We start from the raw sequence: 25,683 nt of genomic DNA on the forward strand, positions 1-25,683 counted from the left end.
TTTCAGCAGGCATGTGAGTCCTTGTATGCTAGAACAGTGCTACTCCAAGTCGGCTGTGCAGACAAGTGCCCGTCTGTGGACAGCTGTGAGAAGAACAGAGCGTGAGAGTAACCAGGGAAGAACTTCTAGAGCAATTGGACATGCCTGTGACATTCAAGCAGGTGATCGGCATTTTACAAAAAGTATCAGTCTGTGAAGGATTAGAAAGGAAACCTCTTGAGGAGCACTGTGCTAGGTGTCCGGGTGGCTGTTAGGACTGTTCTGGAACCTTTGGGTTTGCAGAAGAGTTGCTATGTTACAGCGCCTTCAGGTTTTTTAAAACGACTGATTCTTACCGAGTGCTTGTTGTGTGCCCAGTGGTCTCCTGAGAGCTTTATTTACATTAACATTTAATCCTTGCAACAATCCTGTGAGGTTATTCCCATTTTAAGGTGAAGTCATGAAGTCACAGAGGGGAGTAATGACATGCTCCAGGTCACCACGCTAACGGGCAGATTCCAGATTGGAATCCTGATGGTTTGGCTTCGGAATCTGTACCTATCACCTTTTTCTCCGGGGGGATGGTTTTAGATTTTATCTACGCCTGTAGGTACATCTCTAGCTGAAGTGCAAGCGTGTAGCCCATTCGCTTAACAGCCCCCTACGTGGTAACTGTTGCTGTTTCAAGTGAGGGAAGGTCTTCTGAGCTGCTGTTAATCTGTGTCTGGCAATCAGTAAGGACTGAATAAAGGTGTGTTGAATGGATAGGTAGCTGGGTAGATGGCTAATCGAAGCAGACTCTTAGTCTCTTTATGGTTCGAAGTTCATCTTTTGTACTACAGAAATTGTAAAAAATACCTTTGTTTTTCTCGGGAAACCAGTTTTTTGGAAGCCCTGTGATTGGAGGTAGCAGGTGCTTGTGGGAATGGAGCTTCCAGGGCGGTGTACTTGCAGTATGTCCAGGGGCTCCGGGGATGGTATTTACTAATAATAACTATAGCAACTAGTATTTCTTGAGCCTGGTGCCTGCTGTTAGCCTCATGTGACCTTCCCAAGAGCCCTATGGCTTTAATCCCACGTTACAGAGGTGGAACCCGGGGCTTGGAGAGGTGGTATGTCAGTTATCCATCATAGAGCATAGCACCCCAAAACTCCATGGCTTAAAACAACAGTGATTTATTCTCATGATTCTAGTTGGTTTTATGTGATCTCTCCTGGGGTCACTTAATTCAGCTGTCAGCTTGGCTGGGGCTGGAATGTCCCAAGATGTCCTCATTCACATGAGTGGGGTCCTGATTTACCTCCACGAGGCGCCTCTCTACCTGTTGTCTGTCATCTAGCCTGGCTTGTTTACATGGCAACTCACTTCCAAGAGGGTGAAGGTGGAAGCTTGCCAGCCTTTTCATGGGTAGGCCCAGAACCGACCCAGCATCGCTTACCCATATTCTCTCGACGGGGCTGGCTGGATTCAATGGGAGAGGAACTAGATGTCATCGACACCCCCACCCTTTTTGGTCACAACTTTATTGAGTAATCATTCACATACCATACACATAACCCATTTCAGGTGTACGATCCAGTGGTTTTTAGTATAGTCGGAGTCGTATGAGCATCACCTCTGTAATTCCAGAACATTTCATCACCCCAAAGAAACCCATATCCTTTAGTAATAGCTCCCGTTTCCTTAACCCTCCCCCTCCATTAATCTGTTTTATGTCCGTAGATTTGCCTGTTCTGGACATTTCTTGTAAGTGGAATCATAACACCCGGTGCTCATCACTAGGTGCTGCTGCCTTTAGGTGTTCCTTTTGTGACCGGCTTCTTCCGCTTAGTGTAAGGTGTTCAAGATTCATCTGTGTTGTAAGCATCTGTCAGTCCTCCATGCCTTTGTGTCACCAAATAATATTCCATTTTATGGATACACCACATTTTCTTTATCCATTCATTAGTCGACGGACACTACGCTTGGCCATTATGACTAGTAAGTAGCGGCCGTTACAAACGTTTGTGTAAGATAAACGCGGTCTCCAGAGGAACAGCATGGGAATGTGGAGCCCGAGGAGTCGTTGGTCACCATCTTGGCAGACACTGCACCACATTGCACTCCGCTCCCAACAGAGTTCACGTCATCCCCAGCCCTCCCCACGGACAAGATCCGCCCCCCCCACACACAGGCTGTCTCATCAGTCATCACATCTACTTTGAGCCCAGGCTGTTGTCATCAGCATCTAGAAGCGCGCAGGGCCTCTTCCCTGCCACACCGCTTCCTTCACTCCCCACGCCTCATCCCCACTCTGCCCCAACCTACACACCTCAGAGGTGACACAAAATGTCACTCCTCCGTGGAGCTTTCCCTGTGTGTCCCACCCCTTCATCACTTACAAGACCCAGAGCTTATCACTAGATGCTCCTATCTTTATGTGTAGCCGTTACCAGTCCCCCATGCTTCAGCTGCACCCCGGACAGGCTTCTTCCCGAGCACCTCCCCTCTCTGAGTTCCCTTCCTTTTTGTGTTTTGTCTAGTCTGCCTCCTTAATGTCTGAATTCAGTCAGCCGCGCTGGTACTGTCCTAGTGTAGGCTTTCACCATTGGCGGTTAGTCAGGACTCTGTAGGCTGCAGGTGACAGCGTCTCAGCCTTAAGTGTTAACCAACAATAGAGGGTCACCGGAGACCTGAGTAAAGGCTCCAAAATGGTGGATGGTGACCAGAACAGACAAAAAAGGGACTCTGACGGGACAAGGACAATGCAAGGAGCAAAAACCCTGCGAGGAAAAAAGCAGGGGGGAAATTCCTTTAATAGTCTTAGATATGTGGTAAGATAAATCCTAATGAAATAAGACTAGGGATGCTGTATCAACAGGAACTCAGGAAACAAAAGCATTTGGCCAAGAAGAACGTGAAACCAACCTCAGCCCAAGGAATTAGATCCAAAAGACCCATTCAGATAGTCAGATCTTGCCCAACCAGCATGGACGGCGTTTTGCCACAGGTGGAAGGTCGACATATTGCTCTGTAACAGACTATCCCAAGTTAGAGATTCTGTAATTGGGGCAGGGCTTGGCTTGAACGACCCGTCTCCGTTCCCCATGGCATTGCCGGGGCCTGGAACATAGATGATAACCGGGGTGCTGGGTTGACTGTGTGTACGTTCTACCCTTGAACGAGATTTATAAACTCTCCCCCAGGCTTTATGTTTATAGCATGTCTGAAAGGCTGCTGTCGGGTTGGCTTGCGTGTGTAGTGTGGAGAAGCCATGTGGTTTCGCAGAAGCTTCAGAAGGGAGAGGGGGCTGGGAGCCCTGTGGCAACCTGACTGTGGGGGGCAGAGGATCAGAAGATACCCACACTTAGATGCTACCATCTTTATTTTTTCTAATTTAAATTTTAGTTAACATACAGTGCAATATTGGTTTCTGGAGTAAAATTCAGTGATTCATCACTTACAAGACCCAGAGCTTATCACTAGATGCTCCTGTCTTTATGTGTTTTCTGAACCAATCTTGGCCTTCTCTACTCTTAGTGGCTTTGTTTCCCTCTCTTATTTCCCTTGAACGTTTAAGGTCAGCCATATTCTCTACCACAACTGTTTCTAGGCTCTCTTGACCGTGCCATAGTTACGGAATGGCTTAAAGGGAAAAATGAAACACAACAGTATCTCCAGTTTTTTTATCAGGAAATCTGTTTATTGAAGGAAGGTTCTGTGGGTTGGTTAGAAATAGTGAAAGAGTTTTAAAAATTTGGTCACCAAAATTAAAATGCCACCCCCTCAGCTACCTCTCAGCAGCAGCCCCGGAAGTCCTCAGAGGAGCACCGAGGCTGATGACCCTTCCGAGCTCCTGGCAGACCTCACTCACTGGCCCTTTCTGCTTAGCCCGAACGTGGCCTCAGAGTCCTCCTTAGCCCAGCGCCCTGGGCAGCCACTGTGAATAGGCTTGAATTGTTGGATGAGATGAAGCCATTTGCCATTCCTTGCTAGGCTAACCCCCTCTTCTTAGAGATTCAAACTGAAGCCCAGAGAGGTTTAGTGACTTGCCCAGGGTCAGCGAGTTTGACTAGGATGTAAGTCCTGAGTCCAAGCTAAATGCTTTTCCTTATTTCGTCCTAGTGCTGTGGTCCAGCAGGTTCCACAGCAGTTCTCAAACCCTGCCTCAGGATAATACCTTCTTTGCAGCCCATTCCCATCTCCCCGCTGCCACCACCCCCCCTCCGCCCCGACCGCCACAAAACAAACACAAAAACCTGGTAGCTCAGAGCAGGATATCAGCTTCCTGGTAGCAGAGGCAAAGTGGAGCATGATTAATCTGGATTCAACTCCCCTTATTAACACCAGGACCTGGGCAGGTTATGCATGCCTGCCTCCCCTTGGAAACCTCACAGTGACTGTCTTTCTCTCCCGCATCTCTGCCTCACCTAGGGCAGTGCTGCCACATCGGATGTGCTCAGGAAGTGTTGGATGAGTGGAAAGACCACCATTTTGAAAGGTGGTTGTGAATTCATGTGAATTGCCCGGGTCCCTTGACCTTGGAGCCCCTTCCCGTGCTGTTTACCTCTTGGGAGTCCAGATATCAGGGCTTTGGACATGTTCTTCTGGGGTAGGACTGTGATAATCTGGCAAGGTGTTGATTTAAAAAAATAATAATAAAATGAAATAAATTTGGGGCACCTGGGTGGCTCAGTCGGTCAAGCGTCTGCCTTCGACTCGGTCATGATCCCACGACCCTGGGACCGAGCCCTGCATCGGGCTCCCTGCTCAGCACAAGAGTCTGCTTCTCCCTCTACCCCTACCCTCCGCTCATGCTCTCTTTCACTCTCTCTTTCTCAAATAAATAAATAGAATCTTTTTTAAAAAATGGAATGAATTCTATTTCAGCAGAGTCCTTGGGATGGCCCCATGGAGTTCAAAAGCCCAATTGGCCTTTGAACCGAGTTTCTAGGCCTGTCCATCAGGAACTAAAAATGACCTTGTTATGGTTCTTTGTAACTTGAAGGTGTGGACGGGAATGCCTGCCCCGGCAGTGCCCTACTGGGTCACTGGCCAACCAACCAGAAGCTCCGTGTGGCCTCTCCTTTAGTCCAAGGTCATCAGGTGGGGGCAGGGTGGTGATAGAACGGCATATTTCTCTTTCTCGAAGCTCTTCTTGGTATCTGACACTGCTCTCCTCAGTCGCGTGAGGACAGAAGAGGAAGGAATGTAACGATCTGGCATCTCTGGCTGCCTGGCTTGGGGTGTGGAATTACAGCGTGGCTTGTTTGAGCCTTTTATGCTTTTTTTCGTCAGAAACTCTGATTGTGCCCTTTCACTGCCCTGGGAAGCCTTCCCCGCAGAGATGAAGTCCGGCTCAGGACCTTCCTTGTCAGGTATCAGATGACAGTGTCCCAGCATGGCCACCCAAAGCTGCACTGCTTAGGAATCCAGGTGGATTCTCTGGTTCCCTCGGCCTCCGTTTCCTTTTCTGTGAAATGGGGATTACAGGACTGTGGTGAAGACTGCAGTACTATTCCTTGCACAGTTGATGGCACATTGGCGGCCAGTGAGGAAGTTAGTACTCCCCCTCAGCCCACATAAATTTCTGAATTTTTGCTTGTGGGTGGATAGGGCCGGTGAGCCAGGAAGCCTTCAGGGGCAAGCTGGGGAAGCCGGGAAGCCGGTGGCTGAGTGTCATTCCCCATCTGCCCACGGGCCTGATGAGGCAACTGGGGCAGCTCCTACGGCCTCCTCTGCAGTCACGGCCACAGACCTGGTCTCCCTCCTCCTGTGCCTGCCTCTGCTGTCTGTTTTCTGCCCCGACCCCCTGAGAGCCTCCGGGTAGAAGGGTAGGAGCCAGAGTCCTTCCAGGGGCCAGCAAGGCCCGCTCAGCCAGCAGCGTCCTGTGCACTCTGCACCCCCCTTCTCAGGCTGCCCTCCAGGGCCTTTGCTCTTTCTCAGAAATCTACACACCTTGTGGCCTCTTTTGGTTCGTACTCAGCAGTCACCTAGTCAGAGAGGCCTTCCCGCCTCTTCTGCTCGCCCTCCGCCTAAATGTGGCACCCCAACTGGGCCCTCTCTGTCCCTGCCCTTCTCATCTCCCTTCCCACATCATACTCTTCTGTGTTCCTTGGCTGCCTTTGTCCTCCCGCCGGGGTAGAAGTTCCTCGATGGCACGTACCTGCGAATGTTAGGCTCAGTACTCGGTTCCTACTGTTTGTTGAATGGTCGAGTGTCCCCTTCCCTGCGCGGGTGTCTCGTGAGTCATTCTCCGCCAGGCCTTACGTCGGGGTTCTGTTGCTGCTCTGCACCGAATCCTGGCAGTGGTCCCCAGGAGCTGCTGCTAGCTGAGTTTCTGCTGGTGCTCAGCACGGTATCTCCTCCACCATCTAATTGGCGGGACAGCTCTTGAGTTTGCCCAGGTCAGAGCTAGTCATCTAATAACTAGTAACTCTAGTCCTGGCGCTGACTTGAGAGCCTGTCCCTGTGCTGACACCGCTTCATGGCCTCCCCTCTAGGAGAGGTGCCGGGGGCCGTGGGCGCTGCTCCCTCCCTGCCTTCGAATCTGGCTGAGGTCCACCCTTGGCGTACTTGTGCCTCTTTGGTTCTTCCTTCTTGGCCTCCCAGTTTATGCTGGTCTCCTATATCTTCAATGGTCTTGCAAAATACTCCTTTATTATCTTATCCCCAGTTTGTCTTTGTTCAATCTATTTAACCTTTGTCCTTCCTCTTGCATCTCTTAGCCCATATCCTGGGTCATTCATTTGACTCTTCTGATACCCAAATGGCGTTTACATGGAATTCCTTGGAATGCCCTTAGGTTTCAACGTGGGGCTGGGCCAGCATCTTGAAGACTTCAGCCAGGCCTGTCAGAATGGAGAAGCTTGTGGTTTCTGACCCTAGCAAATGGGTTTAGTCATGTATACTCTTTGCTCTGAAGAGGAGACAGATCCAGTGGCCAGGAGGATGGAGGCCTCTAGAGAGGGAGGAGGAGGGAGATGAATAAGGAAGGGGCAGGAGATGGAGGCAGTAGGGTCCCCAGACCCAGCACTATAGCTGGTAATTAGGACTTCGGGAAGATCTCCTGGATGACTCCCCAGGACGTATGCAGATGAAAGCACACCGCTGGAGACAGATGGGAGAGCTGACTGTGTTGTGATGCATCCTCAACAGGGCCCCTCAACGAGGGAAAGATGAGCTGCTTGTGAGGTCCTCCTGGAATTTGTGGCTCTTTTCAAGGGCCCTGACATCAGCTGTTTCTCTCAGCCGTCTTGCGGGCTCTCTTTTCCCTCCCCAGAGGACATAGGCCTTAATGGTCCACTGGGCTGAGAACTTGCTGGTCCTTGCTTTGGAGGGGAAGCTGTTCCTTCTCTTTGCAATGATCTGTTGGCTTCCATTTAGTTTGGACGCTTTGTTACTGGCCTGGGTTTCTTTGTGAGAGGCCAGAGGTTTTGATTTAACTGAGGATAAAGAAGTTCTGGTCGCAGCAGTTTCCTCCCCGAACCTTTGGGCTTGCCAGAGTAGGAACTGTACAAGTGAAGGATTTATACATTTCTTTTCACCCTCATTAATGGTTTTCTAGTATTCTTAGAAGAAAGGCCAGTATTCCAAAAGGCCTTGAGGCCCTTCATGGTCTGGCCCTGCTACCAGATTCTGGTTCAGTTCCTCAGCCTCCCCAGGCCTCTCCTCCGACATGGCTTTTGTAAATGGTATTTCCTCTGAATGGTTGTGAAAAGCCTTCACACTTGGCCCAGGTAACCCCTGTTAAATCCTTCCCATCTTGCTCATGGGTCACTTTGGTGGCGCTGAGTGCTGCCTTCCACCCCCTAGTCTGGGTCAGCTCTCTGTCCTCCACTGGTTTGTAATTTTGTGATCTTGGCTCTAGTTACAGAATTAAGGTCTCCCATCGTAGCAGAGACTTTGTCTAATTTGACCATTTGATTCCCTAGTAACTTCTTGTTGACTCATTAAAGATGAAGAAGAGTTTAGAGAGAGGCAGGAGAGGGGACAGGTGAGATTCTGGAATAAGCTTTTTCTTTTCTTTTTTTTTTTTTTTTTTAAAGATTTTATTTATTCATTTGAGACACAGAGATACAGAGAGAGAGAGAGCACGAGCAGGGAGAGAGGCAGAGGGAGAAGGAGAAGCAGGCTCCCTGCCGAGCCAGGAGCCCGACGCGGGGCTCGATCCCAGGACCCTGGGATCATGACCTGAGCCGAAAGCAGATGCTCAACCATCTGAGCCACCCAGGCGCCCCTGGAATAAGCTTTTTCTAAGCTGTTCAGCTCTGGGCTTGAATTTGCAGAAAAGACTGTTTGCACTTCTTTTTCCCTCCCTCGCCGTCTTCATTAATTAGCCTGGGTTCAGAGCAGAGTATTCGTTGTGTCGCAGGGGCTTGGAGCTCCGTCACGGTACCGGCTGGCCATCAGCTGTGCGAGTGATCAGAACTGAGCGATGGAGCTCTGAGGCATTCTTGCCTCCACCTCGTGCTGGCCCTCACTTCTTCTCTGGCCCCTAAACATAGTAACAACTCATGCAGAAAATTTTTTTTTAATACCGCACATAGTCCAGATACACCGTCATCTGAAATCATTTTTGCGGTTTTATTTCCTAGGCAGTTCTTGCTAACACGCGCGTGTCGTTTGTACCCGGCTGCCATCGTAGTGTGGAGTCGTGGTGTATTCTGTCCCTTCCCCCTCACTTTGCCAAGAAGCCGCTTTCCTATAGGGCACGGTTTCTCAACTTCACAGTTCACATGGGGGCTGGATAATTTTTTTTTAAAGATGTTATTTGTTTAATTTTTTAGAGAGGGGGAGAGAGGCAGAGAAAGAGGGTGGGGAGGCACAGAGGCAGAGAGAGAATCTTAAACAGAATCTACACACCCAGTGCGGAGCCTGATGCAGGGCTCGATCTCACAACCCTGAGATTGTGACCCATGCCAGATCAAGCACTGGATGCTTAACTGACTGGCCACCCAGGTGCCCCTTAAAGGTTTTATTTTTTAAGTAATCTCTGCATCCAATGTGGGGCTTGAACTCAGAGCCCCGAGATCAAGAGTTGCATGCTCCACCCACCAAGCCAGCCAGGTACCCCCACTGGATAATTTTTTTGTTAGGGATGGGTGGGGCTGTCTCATGCATCCTTTACCTTTATCCACTAAATGCCAGGAGTATTTGCTCAGTTATAGCAACCAGAATGTTTCCAGACATTACCAGATTTCCTCAGGGTGCAAATCACCTTCCTTTGAGAGCTACTGAGATGGAGTCTGCATAATGAAAAATTTAAGTTGCCCATTGCTTTTGAGCCCAGTGGCAGAAAAGGACTTTCTAATTTGTTTCATCAGCAGCTGAAAAATACATGCCTTTTTCTGGTAGCCTGCCTGGGAAAGAGGCTCTGGGAACTTGGAACTATATAGAACTCCCTTACAACCTCTGACTGGACAGCCTTTGTTTCAGTCTGGGACTGGAGAATCTGGGTGTTTGATACCAATCCTTATATTAAAACCAGCAGAGGGGCATCTGGTTGGCTCAGTCAGGGAGCATTCGACTCTTGATCTTGGGGTTGTGAGTTCAAACCCCACGTCGGATGTAGAGATTACTTAAAAATAAAATTTTTAAAAAGAAAAAGTGGAACAAGAAGTTTGAGTCCCACTGGTCCAAGTTTTAAAATATTTAATAGTAACTGTTAATTATTAAATAATAAAAACTATAGCTAAATAATAGAGCTAAAACCTAAGTGGTTACTATGTGTCATGCACTTTTATATATTAACTCATTTAGTCCTGGGAACAACCCTCTGAGGTAGGTCTTTTTTTATCCCCATCATATAGATGAAGACTCTGAAGCATAGAAAAGGCTCACTTATTCATGGTCACCCAGCTAGGAATGGGCAGGGCTGGGATTCAAAACCAGTCCAACCCCAAAGCCCCTCAGTGTCTGCCGTTTACTGGGCACGGCTGAGAGCCTGAGTCGGGGCTGAGAGCTTTGTGGACATGGCTTCAGTTCTTGCTGTAGTCCTTCAGGCGAGGTGGTATTTTCCTAGATTTTACAGATGTGGAACTGGGGACTTAGAGAAGTTATGATGTTCTGCCCCTGGTCCCCCAGGCATGTGACCCAGAGCTGGACATTCTTCCCTGTGTCATGTGGCCTCCCACGAATGAGTAAAAAACTTTTTTCTACCTTCATCTTCCTTTTTCCCTTGTGCCAGGCACTAAATAAATGTTACCATTTCTAATTAGATCTTGTTCTTCAGATGCTTTGTCTACATTATTTAATTTAATCCATACAGCAGTCCTGGTGGTTTCCCATTTTAGAGATGAAGAGACGGAGATTCAGAGAGAGGAAGTAACTCGCCTAAAGTCAGAAAGTAACTCACTGAGCCATAAATTGAACCCAGGTCTGTCTGATTTCAAACTATATTCTTAACTTTTATGCTCTTCGCAGGTTTCCATTAGGAAGCATCCTTAAAATACGTCAAAATTAGCAATAGCATTAATGGTTAGCAGGAGTAAGGAGGTGGGCTCTCTGGGTAAGATATGTTCTTTCTGGGGACACTCAACTGCAACTCTCCTCTGTTCTGATCACGAAAGCAGATGAGCTTGGCCTTGAGTGAATGTACTGGGCTCTTGGTACCAGCTTTGACTCTCGTTCCAACACTTGTGACTTCAGTCTTTTAATTTGACAGATCTGCTCAGCAGTGCCCAGCGCTTTGACAGTCCCTCTAGAGACTGCTATAGGTGTCGTGGACCTGGGCATCGTGTGAAAACAGTATGCTCACAAAGACACGGGGGGACCGTAGGCTCCTAAAGATGGCCTCGGATTTTTCCATTTTCTTGGATATCAAGATGCTTTCTGGTTTGCTCAGATGTTTTATGCAAAACACTCTCTTTTGCCTTTTCAACAGCCTTGGCCTGCCCAGCACTCAGGGGTAATGGAGTATAAAAAGGCAACTAACTGCTCTTTGCAGCTGCAGTTGACTGAGCTGGCTCGTGGGGTGTGCTCAATGTCTGCTGACTGGGGGCAGGTGGGTTGGCCAGACCTGGCTGGCCCAGGGGAGCGGAAGGTGTTGGGAGTCTCACCGCCTCCCAGACCAGTTTGCTTCGTTGTTCTTACCCCCTTCCATCCTGGTGTGGCCTGGCTTTTCTGCCCGAAGACTCCTTTTACCCAGTCCTGAAACATGACCTGTACATTCACTTCACCTCTTGCAGAAGCTTTTTAAAGTTACGTTGATATAAACAATGAGGAAATTGGTTTGGTGGGCGTAAGAGGGAAAACTGCTTTGGGTGAAAGGCATCTAGGGAAATTGGAAGGTGCAGGTGGGATAGCGTAGGTCAGTCTCTAGGATTGGAGCCAAGGCCGTGGTGGTGGGACCTCCCTGTGAGAGTGGGGTCACCCAGAGTGACAGGGATCTGTCCCTAGAACATACCCTTCCAGGTAGGAACTAGGCATTAGCTGTGCTGGAAGGGCTGGCTCCTGGGCTCCGGCCATACCCCCACTGGTGTGGCACGGCGCCTGCAGATACCTGGCACCTGCTTTCCAGTGGTCAGTGTGGTTAGCCACGGGGCGGGGGGGGGAATCTCTATTCAGCCTATATTGTGGTTCCCCAGGGACACAGGATGATTAAACTGCGTCTCGTGAAGATGGTGAGGATCCGTGTCCACATCATTGGTTGAGGGCTTACCCCAACAGCGGGTACCCTGGGGCGGTGACCCCATCCAGCATGACTGGGGGCCAGGAGAATGGCTTTTCCCACACCCTGACTTAGGGCATCTCTGCCACACCCCAGGCTGCTGCTTCGGGGTTACACCCCGGTTCTCTCACAGAGAAACATGACCTTGGTTTTAAAATAACTTTTTAAATTACAGAGCTAGCTCTTCCTTATAGAAAGTAAGTAATACCTGCAATTTTGCTTCCAGAGATAGTAGTTAACATTTTGGTACGAATCTTTTGCCCTGTGTTCAGTTTTTCATGATGCAGCCCTTGTTGAAATTCACCTAGTGTGTTAGTCTCTGTTCAGGGCATATATTTGCAGCTACCTTAATGCTACGTAAAAGTGGTGTTGGGTATCTGGTTTTTCTTTTTTTTAAGATTTTATTTATTTGTCAAGAGAGCGAGAGTGAGAGAGCACAAGCAGGGGGAGCGGCAGGCAGAGGGAGAGGGAGAAGCAGGCTCCCCGCCGAGCAGGGAGCCCGATGCGGGGCTCGATCCCAGGCCCCTGAGGGCTCCATTTTAGACGTCAGTCCCTCACTGCTGACTTCATGCAGGAGTGTCTCCCCCCCCCACCCCCCCACCCCCCACACAAAGTACTGCTGTTTTGAAAGATCTCAGTACAGTGTAAAACTCTAGAATATAGGTTGCTTTTCCTTTTCGCCTTTTATTTTTAACAGCAACGATAGTAGCTACAGTCTGTTGTCTGTTTACTTTGCGTCTGGCGCTGTGCTAACTGGTTTTCAAGGAGCTCATCATACACTCTTCCTAACAGTCCCAAGAGGTGGGTTATTTTGTTGTCTCCAGTGTTCAGGCCAGGCAACAGAGCCACAGAGAGGCTAAGGGAATTGCCTCCTCCGTAAATGGACCATGCTAATGTCGCAGGCGTCACCCTGGGGCCTGGTGACCCTGTGTCTGGAGGAGCTGAGCCTGGCGGAGTACGGGAGTGAAGACGACCCTGCTCCTGCCCTTTGAGCTGAGCTAACAGTCTGCCGGGGGCTGAGGGACCCGCAGAGACAGACCAATGGATGGACCCTGGCAGTACCCGGAGGCTGCCCTGGTCTTCTGTTCCAGACTTGCCTGGCTCGCCTCCTCCAGGAAATAGCGATTTTCCTGTCGACTCTGACGGAAAGCCTTCCCAGCTTGCAGCAGGAAGCTTGTTGCTGCTTGCTGTCAGGCCGCAGCTCTTTTGGTTGTGAGAGGCCATTACTGCTCCCCGCCTCTTCCCACTGCTGGGCTCAGTGGCTTTCTCCTCATGTGATCAAAGGGGACTTGTATGCCCAGGCTGAGATCCTGAGGGGAAAGGCGGCCCCCCTTCTAGCGATGCCCTTGAATAGAAAGGCTTTCTGCCGCTGAAGAAGAAGATAGAGCCCTCTCCCCACCGTACCCCCGCCCCGCCCTCCTGCGCAGGTGCCCGCACTGTCCTACTAGGGATGCTCCTGGGATGTGCGTGTGACGCGCAGGGCTTTCTCCTTGGGGTCCCAAGCACCTGACCCTTTTCCCAGGGACATACCCGATTAAAGGCCATAAATTGGGAGTAGCCTGGGAAAGATTTCACTTTCCTTAGGGAAAAATCGCTATTAGACTTCTTTTTGGGGGGGGGCGGGTAGTGTTTTGGTTCCCTCTGAGCTTTTCCGTTTACCCTTGAAATGACTCCCTTTGGTAGTCTGGGATATTTGTAGCCTGACAGATTTTAGAGAGAATACAAGATTGTATTTGAGTTGTTCTTAACGGGTAGAAATGTATTTTTGCTTTTGGGTGGGGTGTGTATCATGGGTAGATTTATGAAGGATCAATATCTTCCCTCCCCCAAACCCATCCAGTTTCCCTTGGGCAGCCGCAGGTAACCACGAACTCCTCAAGGCTGTGGGCAAGATGCCCTGTGCCTATAGATCTGAAGGAAAGGCTCCCAAGAGGCCTATCTGGAGAAGGCATCTTCTGTGGGGTCCACTCTCCCTGGGTAGCCAGCCTCTGGGCCCTGAACTCCCTGTACTCGCTTGACTCTGAAGGTCTCCTCCTGGTCAGCTTGATCCGCTCTGGGATAAAGTGCCTGGTTCCCATACCAAGAACTGCTCTCAGCCGTTGCAAGAGAGTTTATGCTAAGCGAGATCTCTAGAAGGGTTTCAGCTGACAGAAGAGGGATTGACTCCCTTCCTTAAGAGCTTAAAACTGATAGGGTCTTCATATTTTTTCTTAGTAACGCTTTGCTGTTGCTTCAGAGGATAGCCAGCTAAGTCTATACCCCCAGCTTGCTTGGGTAATGCCACGGGGAAATAGATGCCTCTTTTACCCCATTTCTGAGGCCCTTGTTTATTCTGCAGAAAGACTCTTGTATCAAGCGAAAACTGTCCATAGAATCTCCCTGCCAGCTTTGTATTAGGCCTGTGTTGCTTCCAGGTGCTCCGCAATTAGGGAGCCCTGCCTTCCGACCTCCAGATCTCTTGTCTTGGGAGGAATAAGAGCAGCTAACATAACACCGAGTACCTGCTGTATACTAGGCCCTGGCCTCTGTGGACTAACTCATTAAGTCCCTGAAGAACTCAGTGAGGGCATAGGTCCTATTAGTAGCCCCATTTTGTAGGTGAGAAGCCTGAGCCCTGGGATAGGTGGTCACACCCAGAGTGGACCCCAGGGTATCCTACTCTAGGGCCCCCTCTCCTCTGCTCTCCAGTGTTCCTAGTGAGTGTTCCTAGTAAGGCCCAGGAGCAATCTCTCGGTGTTGCTTGTGCTGCGATCTGGGGAAGGGGCTCTCCTGTCGTGATGATGGCGGAGCTGCTAGAGGGGTGAATGTGCTGGGCTTTCGAGTTTGCTGAGATGCTCCTGTTCTCCATACTTGGTGGTGCTGCTCTGGGCAGCTGAAGTCCGTTCAGTGGATGGGGAGCAGTCAGATGCCTTCTGTCATTCCTGACACGTTGGAGACTCCCCACATGGCCCCTCCGTCTCCAAGATTAAGCCCACTTACTTTCCCACTTTAGGGTTTTCATTGCAAGGATTAGCCTGTCTTTTCTGGGAATGGAAATTTTCTGGCAATGGAAAGGTGGTTGGTCATGTTAGAGACTTTTTTGTTCGGGCTTCAGTAACAAGCTAGCTAGAACTCATCAGTTGACCAGAGAAGGAAGCTGGTTCCCTAAACTCCAGCCCTGTCTCCAGGCTAACAGAGTTGAAGTCACAGCCCTACAGACCAGGCCACCCCTCTGTCTCCCTTTCTCCACCGGGGGAGTCTCTGGCCTCACATTCACCAAATGTCACATATCAATGGGTGAGGACCCCTTATTGTTGTCTTTTGGGTCGATGTTGGCATGTGGCAGGGTTACAGAACAGCAGGGATTGTTGTGGATGACTAAGTGACACACTTCTTTCCAGATCTACAAGCATGGCCATGGGTGCTCTGAAATGGTGGGCAGGGAGCTGGGAAGGGTGGGCCGTCTGCCTTGAATCACCTCCCCACGTTCACCGAGAATGGTCATCGGTTCCATCCCTGACCTCAGACCTCACCTTGTCCTCACCAGGGTTCTAACCTGAGGTGCAGTCAGGTGAAAACACAGCTCTTTTACTTTTGCACAATTAAACCTCACAGTGGAAGGAGGAAACAACCGGGGGTGTTTTGCATAAATAGATCTGCTAGGACTGTTAATCAGTAACACGGGAATCTCGTACGTGTTGAAGCCGGTTATGGTCTGTATACCTAAGATAAAAAACACACTTTGTGTTCAGTAAAAACGATATGGCAGTGTTTACCTTGTTACAAAATGCAGCCAATCCTATTTGAATGGGACTCCTGAGGCCGGTGCTCAGCGTGAGTCAGAGCAGCATGGCCGATAACAGGACAAGCCTGTGCCTGGGCTCTAACTGGTAGGACCCAACAGCTGCCTCCTTGGCGATCTCTTTTGGGCAAGTTGCAAAGAGCCAGCTCCCCTCAGAGTGTACTTCCCCTCCATTTTTTCCTATAACCCAGTGCCTGAAAACCAGGAAAATAATAATTTTCCTGATTTCTGCTTAGCTTCCAAAATCATGACAGCATTGTCTTATATTCAAGAGCCAGGGACATTGGGAGTTTGTGGTTTCTGGTCTCTTTCTTTCTCTCCTTGCTTTGTTTCTGCGATTCCCTGGTTCCAGGCATCTTTCCTTCTGCTCAGCAGGGTATGAAATCATAGATCGTGCATTAACCACCTTCCTTGTCGTCCCCTCCTTAGGGAGGGAGGGGCTGAGGGAGAGAATCTTCCAAGCAGACTCCCCGCTGAGCAAGGAGCCTGACACAGGGAAGACCAAGAGTCGGATGCTTAACCCACTGAGCCCCCCAGGAGCCCCAGGTGTGGTTTATCCATTCCTCCATTGAGGGACACTGGGGGGTGGGCTTCCACTTTTTTTGGCTGCCGTGAATATGCTGCTATAAACATGGATGCACAAGTACCTGGTCATATTCATGCTTTCAGTTCCTACGGGTAAGAGTTTTAAAGCGCAAGGAGCAAGATGTCTTTGAAGGTCAGTTTCTGATAAATTGCCCTTCCCCCGCTGAGGGTGAGTCTTGCAGGCCAAAAGTGAGCTTTACTCACCATCTAATTTTAGACTCGGACTTAAGCGCCACTGGTCACTTGTAACATCATGCTTCAGTTTGATATTTGATAGGTTTTTGCAGTGTGTTACAATCCCAGTTTTGTGTATTACCTGTCATCGACTACACGTAGTTGGCCGCTTCTTTGTGATCATGGAGGCACCTTGTCACTTGCTGGTGGGCGCTGGTGTTAGGCACTGCACCTTGTTCTAGCTGGCTTGCTTCCGGGGTGCGGGCTCTTCCTGAGCTTGCCCCTCCTGACCCAAGTTGCCCTGGTCTTTTGACATTGTCCCAAGATCTGGCTCCACGTTGGGGCCTAAAGCCCTGAACCCACTGACCACTGAGGCTGTTGAGGCTTCCTGTCCTACCCCCACGGTAGCTTTGTGAGGCATAGTATTCTCCCCCATGTCTGCTGGTTCTTGTCATTTGTTTTCATTTTATCCAGTTCTTGTACAGCATTTAGCATTATTAGAATTATATGTAAATTTTTTTCCTCCGGGAGTGCAATATTTTTCTGAAATACCTTGGCATTTGGCGTTGGCACAAGGACTGGTTTTCCCTGCACCAGTTTAGACCTAGTCCTGGGACCCTCGGCATCCGGTGAGATGCACACACCTGGAAGGTGATGGCCTTTGCTGGATTCAGCTGTCCTGTCATGGGTCTCTCTACCTCTAGAGGAGACTTTCTTAGGCCAGTGTCCCTCTGCATTTGCCAGTCTGGTTCAGTTAGGAAGTAGAGATGGCTGGGTGTGAAATCTTTTCTTGATGGCTGTATGGTTCTTCTCTTAATTTCTTATTAGGAATTCCCCCAAATCCACAGATGAGCCAACTTAGAGCTCTTCTGCACAGTCAAGGACACTATGAATTACCAGTGCCCCAGTGGACTCTGAGCCCATGACCTGAGAGCGTGGGCCATGCAGCCCTTGTAAAATGGGGCCGGGACCCTGCCTCTGCTTACTCGAGCCTCCTGTCCGTGGCTGGAAGGTTCTTGGTCCTGCGTGTTAAAAAAATGCATGCTCCTCGTTCGTATCCCCCTACCCCCACCCTGCCTTCCTGTGAGGTGGGGTGGGGGGTGGGGTGCAGCGCATAGAGAAGGCCTGTTCCCTGCACTTGAGGAACTCTGAGTCTACGTAGGGCATTTAGAAACCCTGACGATAAAGCAGCCATTTCTGAGACAATCCTATGTTCTTGTTCTGATCCAGTGACACAAGGGAAAATGAAAAGATGGCTGGCATACTGTGGCAAAGTCTCCTGTTCTTACCCCAAGCTGTCCTGGGCACTCATCAGCACGGACTGTTGGGGAGCCTTCCCTTTGCTTCCAAACACTCGCCTGGGCCCATCTCTGTCTCAGTACTGCCTTCTTAAGCGCTGCTTGATACTTCTAAGGCTGTTTTCGGATGACTGTAGTGACAGAAGGATCCTTGCTGCGCTGGGTCAGGAACAGCCCTCAGAGGAGATGCTCGGAACCCCAGGTAGTGGGGGCCATGCACCTTGGCGTTGCAAAGGAGGAGGACATTCTCTGCTCCTTTTGTCTTCTGTTCTTCTCAGGGCTGACTGTTAGCTTCTCCCACTGTTCGGGCCCAGGAGGGGAGAGGATCAAGCCATATCTTGTTGCCAATGCATTTTCATCTCTTTGGGGCCTCATTACAGATACCGCTATGAGCCCTGCTTTTTTACAGGTGAGGACACTGAGGTTCCAAGAGGCAAAGGGGAGGGCCGAGTAGAGGCAAGCCACCCTGGGGCCCAAACCAAGAAGGAAGGAGGGAGTGTACATGAGTCCGGGCTAGGGCTGAGCTGAGAAAAGGCATCAGTACTTGAAGGACAGTGGCTGTTTAGTCCCCCGATGGTCGCCTTATTTGGGTTTGTTTTAGATGCTGGAGGAGGAAGGGGCAAGTTTGCCAGAGAGCAGATCAGATGCTTCTCAGGGTCAGAAAGATAGGGGTGGGGTGTGGAAGAGGAGCCGTTCACGCAGTAACCCAACCTCAAGCTAGGTCTCTGGCCTCCACTCTGGGAGGGGCCCGCCTAATGAATCAGGCAGCTATTCCTGGAGCCGACGCAGGAGAGGGGACACTCTTCTGCCCTGGGGCAGGCAAGCCATTCTGGGGGCAGGGAGGGAAGGAAGAGGTGGTTCAAGGAGTGCACCCACAGATCCCTGAGGCCGGCTGTCTGTACGGGAAGCCTGACGACTGGCAGGTGCCTGAGAAGCTCACAGTGGGGCTTCCTGCTGCCATGGGTGGCCCTGGAGCCCAGGGTGCCTGGGCCTTCAGTCGGTGGGATGGGCTGTCACTAGGCATGGGCCTGCCAGTCAGGACACAGGTGTCTCTGGCCCTTGGATTACAGCCCTGTGCTGCTGTCCCGTTAGTCCCCACGCTGGCCAGGCCCTCCTTCCGTCCCAGACTCAGCACACCAGCTCCGGGCCCTCCTGAGTTTCTCATGTCCTACTTCCCGGAGATGTGACCATGGCCCCCTGACCCTGACTCTAGTCGGCTGAGGCCAGAGGAGACGTGATGGGCACTGTGTATGTACGTGCGTGGGTTGGGGTGAGGCAGGGCCTTGAGCCTCGTTACAGATACCGCCTCCAGCATGGGCCTCCTAGAAATGGGGCCTGGCTCCGATCATTGGCCCCCTGCCCTCAGAGTGGATTTGGGCTCTACCCCTCCCTCGGCCTGGACCTGGTAGGTCCTCCAGACAGTGAAGAGCCAGCTTACCTTAGGACCCTTTGCTCCCTGAGCAGCCTGTGACTCTGCCTTCCAGGCTCTTGTTCCTTCTGAGGCTTCTGCCCAGAGTCTGGGTGAGAGCCCCTCTCTGCCTGTGTGGAGCTAGCTGTCTGCCAGAGGCGCGCTCAGTCAGGGGAGGGGTCTGCCTGCCGGGTCATGGCCGTTTGAACAATGGTGATAACACAGAGAACATTGATTGAGAGCTTTATAGTTCATGAAGCACTGTGCTAATAAGCATTTTACGGGCCTGATCTCCTAATTTTCCCAGCAACCTATGGGGTGTAGATTACCAGTGTTCCTCCTATATTACAGCAGTGGAAACTGAGGCTAAGAGAGGTGGTCACCTGCCCAAGGTTATGTGGCCAGTGCGTAGATGGCCTATATTTAAATCCAATTTGATAATGTCTTATTAAAATCTCTGTTCTTAAATCCTAATTGTGGTGCCTCCCACTAAATTGGAACAGGATGTCTTTGGGAATAGTGACCTGAATTGGAGTAACAGTGTCAGGTAGGGAGGGTTCCTTCTCTGCTTCTCTCTGAACTTATCTCCGGAATCTGATGAGAACCCCACTGCTTCTCTCTCTCTCTCTCTCATACACACACACACTCTCACACACTCACACACACACTCTCTCACTCTCACGGAACAGCTGGGGCCAGCTGTAAGGAGGAGACTGGGGAGACGGGGACGGAGCTTTGCCGAGGACACAGCTAGTGCCCCCCGCGGGCTGTGTTTTGTGTGTTGGACGCGTAGAATATGTTGGCCTCCTGCATGGCCTGGCCTGGGCGAGGCCATCTGCCCACCTCGGCAGGGAGCGCTGCCCCTCTGCCCTGTGAATGCGGCCCTAAGTGGGTGCCGGCCTCCTCACAGCAGACCTGTCCTCACGCAGCTTTCCAGAGACCAGAGTTCTGGGCCCACCGCATACAGGCCTCAGTGTCTGAAGCCCAGAGGACATTCAGCACAGAGAATGAACACTTTTCTTTGGATTATCAGTCATTCAAGCGCTAGCCTTCACACTGTGCATGTGCCTGGGATTGGGTTCCCTGACTCACGAAGAGGAAGCACTGCGCCCCCACCCCACACACAGCACCCCGAGGTCTCCTGAAAGGGACTGTGATGTAGGAGGCTGACTGAGTCACCGCTGCGCGAGTCTGAGGAGCAGCCTTCCTTGTGGGGGCGGGCAGGTCTGATCCGGGTCTTGCAAAGCACAGACATTTGGCCTTGACGGCGGGCTTGGGCAGAGCTGCTGCCCACGGGCGGATCCAGAGCCCTGGGATCCCATCCCTGCAGCTGACTGAGCGGCGCGCGGCCACAGAGAAAGTGCTGTGGGAAGGAGGAGCCTGGATGCTTTGTTTTGTCTTGTTTTAGAGGCAGGGGAGGGGCAGAGGGAGAGGAAGGGAGAGGAAGAGAGAGAGAATCTTAAGCAGGCTCCATGCCCAGCACAGAGCCCAATGCAGGGCTCCATCTCACGACCCTGAGTTCATGACCTGAGCCGAAATCAAGAGTCGGACGCTTAACTGAGTGAGCCACGCAGGCGCCCCAAGCCTGGATGTTTTGAGCAAAGGGGTGAGTGATGGGCATTTAAGTGCAGAGCAGTGGGAGTGTGCTTCATGAGAAGTCAGGACACAGACATGTGAATGCTGCCTTCTAGCTGATTTTGGACAGACCATGTGGACTTCCCTTGAGCAGTTGCCTCCTCTGTAAAAGGGGACGGCAGTGGGGTTTTTGCCCGTGGATGCGCAGGGCTGTACAGACTTCAGTCCAGAGACGGAGACAGGAATGATGAGGGTGGAGTCCAGGAGACCTGGGCAGGTGCCTTGGCTGGGGTGGCATCCATCCCATGTCCCTGCCATCCAGGCTGGTGTCGGAGGGCCTGAAAGCCAGAGCGGAAGTGTGGAGGGGATGTCTGCAAGATGGAGAGGACAAGCCCAGTGACCTTGTTGCTGGTATCAGGAGAGGGCTAAGGGGGGCAGTGGGCACTACTTTCTGGGTCCAATGAGTAGGCACTGAAGTTCCTGACGACACTGCTGAAGTGACAGGCTGGCAAGGGCGTGGTGAACGGAGGGGTTCTGCTAAGGAAGCGAGAGGAGAAAGAGCATGATGTTCGCCTTCAGGGGGTGAGCAAAGAGTGGAGCCATGGGGGTGGTCAGAGGGCCTGAAGATGGCCCTTGGAAGACTGTGGAGTCCTCCCGGGTGTGCGCAGGCAGGGACTGACCCTTCTTGCTCGGTGCCCTCTTTCTCTAGGCCTGGGCTCAGGTGGGCTTCTGACACCTGCCCAAACCTAAACCCCAGACTTGAAGGGGAACAGCAGACGAGGCTGGGATTGGTGTCATAATTTCTGCGTGTCGCCCTGCTGTTGTTGCTAGAGGGGGAGGAACCTTGGCAGTGGGCAGTTGGGGCCAGGCATGGGGCTCAGCCTTAGAATTATTACCAGTTTGGAAGCACTCTCTGGTGTCCGAGCTCCTCAGAGGGAGTGGGGAGCAGTGATTTGAATCTGCTGCTCACCAGCTTTGCCCAGACCTGAAAGAGTCAGCAAGGCCTGAGAGGAGTCAAGAGTTGCATTGAAGGCGTATGTGACAGGTGGGACTCTGGGTCCCAGGGGCCAGGTCAGGCTGTGAGGGGAGCAGGAATGACTGGGAGTGCAGATTAGATGGAGCCGGGTCGGGGGTCAGTGGGGGTGGCTGTGTCTAACAGTGACACGGGGAAGGTAGTCCAGGACTGAGGCCAGTGCCACCAGGGAGCCCAGTGCAGTCAGTGACAGCTGCCCCCAAAGACCCGGGAGCTGGCAGTTGGGGCAGAGGCTAGAAGGGGGCCGAGGTGTGCGGAAACTGGACAGGCCCTCCCTCCTGCCGGCGGGACCCGGCGGCGACAGTCCAGAAGCAACCTTGAGTGTGGCTTTGGAATCAGACAAGCCTGGATTGAGGAGAATATGAAGTGCAAAGTGAAATCCTCCACCCCTCGCCATACCTTGACCTTTAAGTTTCTTGTACTCTTTCCGAAACGTGTTTGTGTATGTGTGTATTTTCTTTGTACAGATCAAAGTGTGCTTATGTACCTTGCTTAATTTGTTGGCAACATGGAAGAACCACCTAGTTCTTTTTAATGGCTGTTTTCCTTTTCTGCCTTACAGTGTGCATTGATTTAGCTTGTCAGTCTCCACTGGACACGGAGGTGGTTGTTTGGGATTATTTGGATACCGTGGCAGTCACACGTATCTGAACACTGAGACCATTACTTCTGTAGGAAATCCTAGATGTGGATTTTGTGGGTCAAAAATTGTATGCACCCCCCTCCCCGCTCTCTTTCGAAGGGGTCCTGCCAGTTCACACTGGCTGATAGTGTTTGAGGGTTATAAATGGTGAGGGCGACACGCAGCCGTTGTGAGGATTACATGAGAGAAAGTGTAAAGCTTTCAGCCGGTGCCTGCCGCGCCACCAGGCTGCGGGGCCGGGCTCTCTACGAACTGGATCACTTCGGACAAGCATCAAATACGGTGCTGGGTTGGGTTTCATGTAGCTCGGGGAAGGGGAGGTGGCGGGAAACCGTGGTCTGACAGGTGCTGAGCAGATGTCCCCTGCATTCGCACACGAGTTCCGGACGTGTGCCAGGCACCGGAGCAGAGATGGAGCCGAGAACCAGACAGGCGTGGCTCCCCGCCTCCCGGAGCCGGCCCTCTGGAGTCTTCCGTGGCCGGTGCTGCCTGCCGGCTGCGTGGGACGCCCCTCTGACCGGGTCTCTCTCTCCCCCGCCCCGCCCCGCCCCCAGTGTACGTGATGGACCGGGAACGGAAGACGGACACCGGATGCGAGGCAGCCCTGGCCGCGTGCTGGGCCGCCCTCTGCTGCTGCTGCCTCCTGGACACCTTGGACTGAGCGGCCGGGCCCCACGTGCTCCCTCCGGCCGCTGCCTTCTGTCCCTGCAATAAACAATGAGTGCTGTACCATTCCATTTTTGTCTTTGAAAAATACTGCATCTGCAGATGTTTACATTTTAGCCCCTAGGATAGGTGTGAAGTGGTATCTCACTACCTTTTTAACGTCCTGACTCAGCAGTTCTGCTCACGACGCATTGCTCACCACAATAAAGAGTCACCATCTGTCACCATACAGCGTGTTACAGTATTATTGACTGTGTTCCCCGTGCTGTACTTCTCATCTCTGCCACTTACTTACAACTGGAAGTCTGTACCTCTTAACCCCTTTCTCTCTTTCACCCATTCCCCCCACCCACTTCCCCTCTGGCCACCAGCAGTTCTCTATTTCAGACTGGTTTTTTTTTTAAAGATTTTATTTATTTTTTGACAGAGAGAGAGACAGCGAGAGAGGGAACACAAGCAGGGGGAGTGGGGGAGGGAGAAGCAGGCTTCCCTGCCGAGCAAGGAACCCAATGCGGGGCTCGATCCCAGGACCCCGGGATCATGACCTGAGCCGAAGGCAGACGCTTCATGACTGAGCCACCCAGGCGCAGACTGTTTTTTTATTTCACTCAGCATCATCCACGTTCTCACAAATGACCAGACCTCACTCATTCTGTCTTATGGCTGAGTAACGCTCCAGTGTGTGTGTGTGTGTGTGTCTGTGGGCGCGCGTGCACATGCATGTGTGCACGAGTGCATGTGTCTCTGGGGGCTGTTCTTACATGTGCCACATCTTTATCCATTTATCTGTGGAGGGACACTTGGATTGTGCCCGTATCTTGGCTATTGTAAATAAGGCGGCAATAAACACAAATTAGTGTTTTTGTTTTCTTTGGGTAAATACCCAGTGGTAGAATTATTGGATTGTATGGTAATTAATTCTATTGCTAATTTTTTGAGGAACCTTCATTCTGTTTTCCAGAGTGGCTGCACCAGTTTGCATTCCCACCAGCTGTGCACAAGGGTTCCGCTTTCTCCACATCCTTGCCAACACTTATTTCTTGTCTTTTGGGATAATAGCCGTTCTGGAAGGTGTAAGGTGATATTGTGGTTTTCATTAGTATTTTCCTGATAATTAGTGATGTTGAGCATCTTTTTATGTGCTCATTGGCCAGCTGAACATCTTTTTTTTTTTTAAGATTTTGTTTGAGAGCGCGAGCGAGTGAGAGAGCACAAGCAGGGGGAGCGACAGAGGAAGAGGGAGAAGCAGGCTCCCGGCTGAACAGGGAGCCCGACACAGGGCTCAGTCCAGGACCTTGATATATGACCTGAGCTGAAGGCAGATGCTTAACTGACTGAGCCACGCAGGCACCCCCATCTGTACATCATTGGAAAAACGCCTATTCAGCGGGCACGTGGGTGGGTCAGTCAGTTAAGCGTCCAACTCTTTTTATGTTTTTTTAAGGTTTTATTTATTCATGAGAGAGAGAACGCTAGAGAGAGCACAAGCAGGGGGAGGGGCAGAGGAAGAGGGAGAAGCAGGCTCCCTGCTCATCAGGGAGCCCGATGTGAGCTCGGTTGACAGGACCCTGGGATCATGACCTGAGCTTAACCGACTGAGCCACCAAGACACCCCATAAGCATCCAACTCTTGATTTCTTTTTTTAAATATATTTTTAAAATTTATTTGACAGAGAGAGAGCACAAGCAGGCAGATCGGCAGGCAGAGGGAGAGGGAGAAGCAGGCTCCCCACTGAGCAGGGAGCCTAATGCGGGGCTCGATCCCAGGACCCTGGGATCATAAGCTGAGCTGAAGGCAGACGCTTAACGACTGAGCCACCCAGGCGCCCCTCCAACTCTTGATTTCATTTCAGGTCATGATTTTGAGCCCTGAGTCAGTCTCCACACCAGTGGTTTTCACTCCCTCCCCCTCTGCTCGGGCATGTGTGCTCTCTAAAAAAAACAATAAAAAAATAAAAATGTGTAGTCAGATCCTCTACCCATTTTTAATAGAACTATTTTTGTTTTGGGTGTTGAGTTGTATGGGTTCTTTACATATTTTCGGTGTTAACCCCTTTGGGGATATGTCATTTGCTAAAACCTTCTCCCATTCGGTAGGTTGTTTTGTCACCTTGTTGATGGCTTCCTTTGTTGTGCAAAAGCATTTTATTTTAGTGTGATCCTAGTGGTTTAATTTTGTGTTTGTTTCTCTAGCCTCAGAAGACCTATCCAGTAAAATGTTGTCAAGGCTGATGTCAAAGATTCTTGCCTGTGTTTTCTTGTAGGAGTTTTATGGCTGTCGGTCTCACATTTAGGTCTTTAATCCATTTTGAGTTTATTTTTGTGTATAGTGTAAGGAGTGGTCAGTTTCATTCTTTTGCATGTAGCTGTCCAGCTTTCCCAGCAGCATTTATTGAAGAGAATGTCTTGGGGTGCCTGAGTGGCTCAGTTGGTTAAGCGACGGCCTTCGGCTCAGGTCATGATCCTGGAGTCCGGGAATCGAGTCCCGCATCGGGCTCCCTGCTCGGCAGGGAGTCTGCTTCTCCCTCTGACCCTACCCCCTCTCATGCGCTCGCGCTCTCTCAAATAAATAAAATCTTCAAAAAAAAAAAAAGAGAGAATGTCTTTTCTCCATTGTATATTCTTGCCTCCTTGGTTGTAAGTTAATTGACCTTATAAATGTGGATTTATTTCTGGGTTCTCTATCCTGTCTCCTTGATCTGGGTGTCTATGTGCCAGTACCATACAGTTTTTTTTAAAAATTGAAGTATAGTTAACACACAATGTTAAATTAGTTTCATGTGTACAGTAGTGATTTTACAAGTGTATATACATTATGCTGTGCTCACAAGTGTAGCTCCCATCTGTGACCATAAAACACTAATATTAGAGTACCACTGACCATATTTTC

General features: G+C 50.8%; 1 long non-coding RNA gene across 2 annotated transcripts in view; it reads left to right on the plus strand.

Moving 5' to 3' along the window:
* The window catches only part of LOC118016712, a 61,037-nt gene that overhangs the window by 18,312 nt on the left and 17,042 nt on the right, over positions 1-25,683 (plus strand). Inside the window, exon 3 of one of the 2 annotated variants that reach the window (XR_004680887.1) lies at positions 22,682-23,022. The exons of the other annotated variant lie outside the window; for it this stretch is intronic. This is a non-coding gene — a long non-coding RNA (uncharacterized LOC118016712). Of the gene's footprint in view, positions 1-22,681; positions 23,023-25,683 lie in introns of those variants that run through there. 2 annotated transcript variants of the gene reach the window in all.

The sequence above is a fragment of the Mirounga leonina genome, unplaced genomic scaffold (assembly GCF_011800145.1).
Source record: "Mirounga leonina isolate KUSES-001 unplaced genomic scaffold, KU_Mleo_1.0 Mir_168, whole genome shotgun sequence".
In the NCBI taxonomy this organism is placed as follows: Eukaryota; Metazoa; Chordata; class Mammalia; order Carnivora; family Phocidae; genus Mirounga; species Mirounga leonina.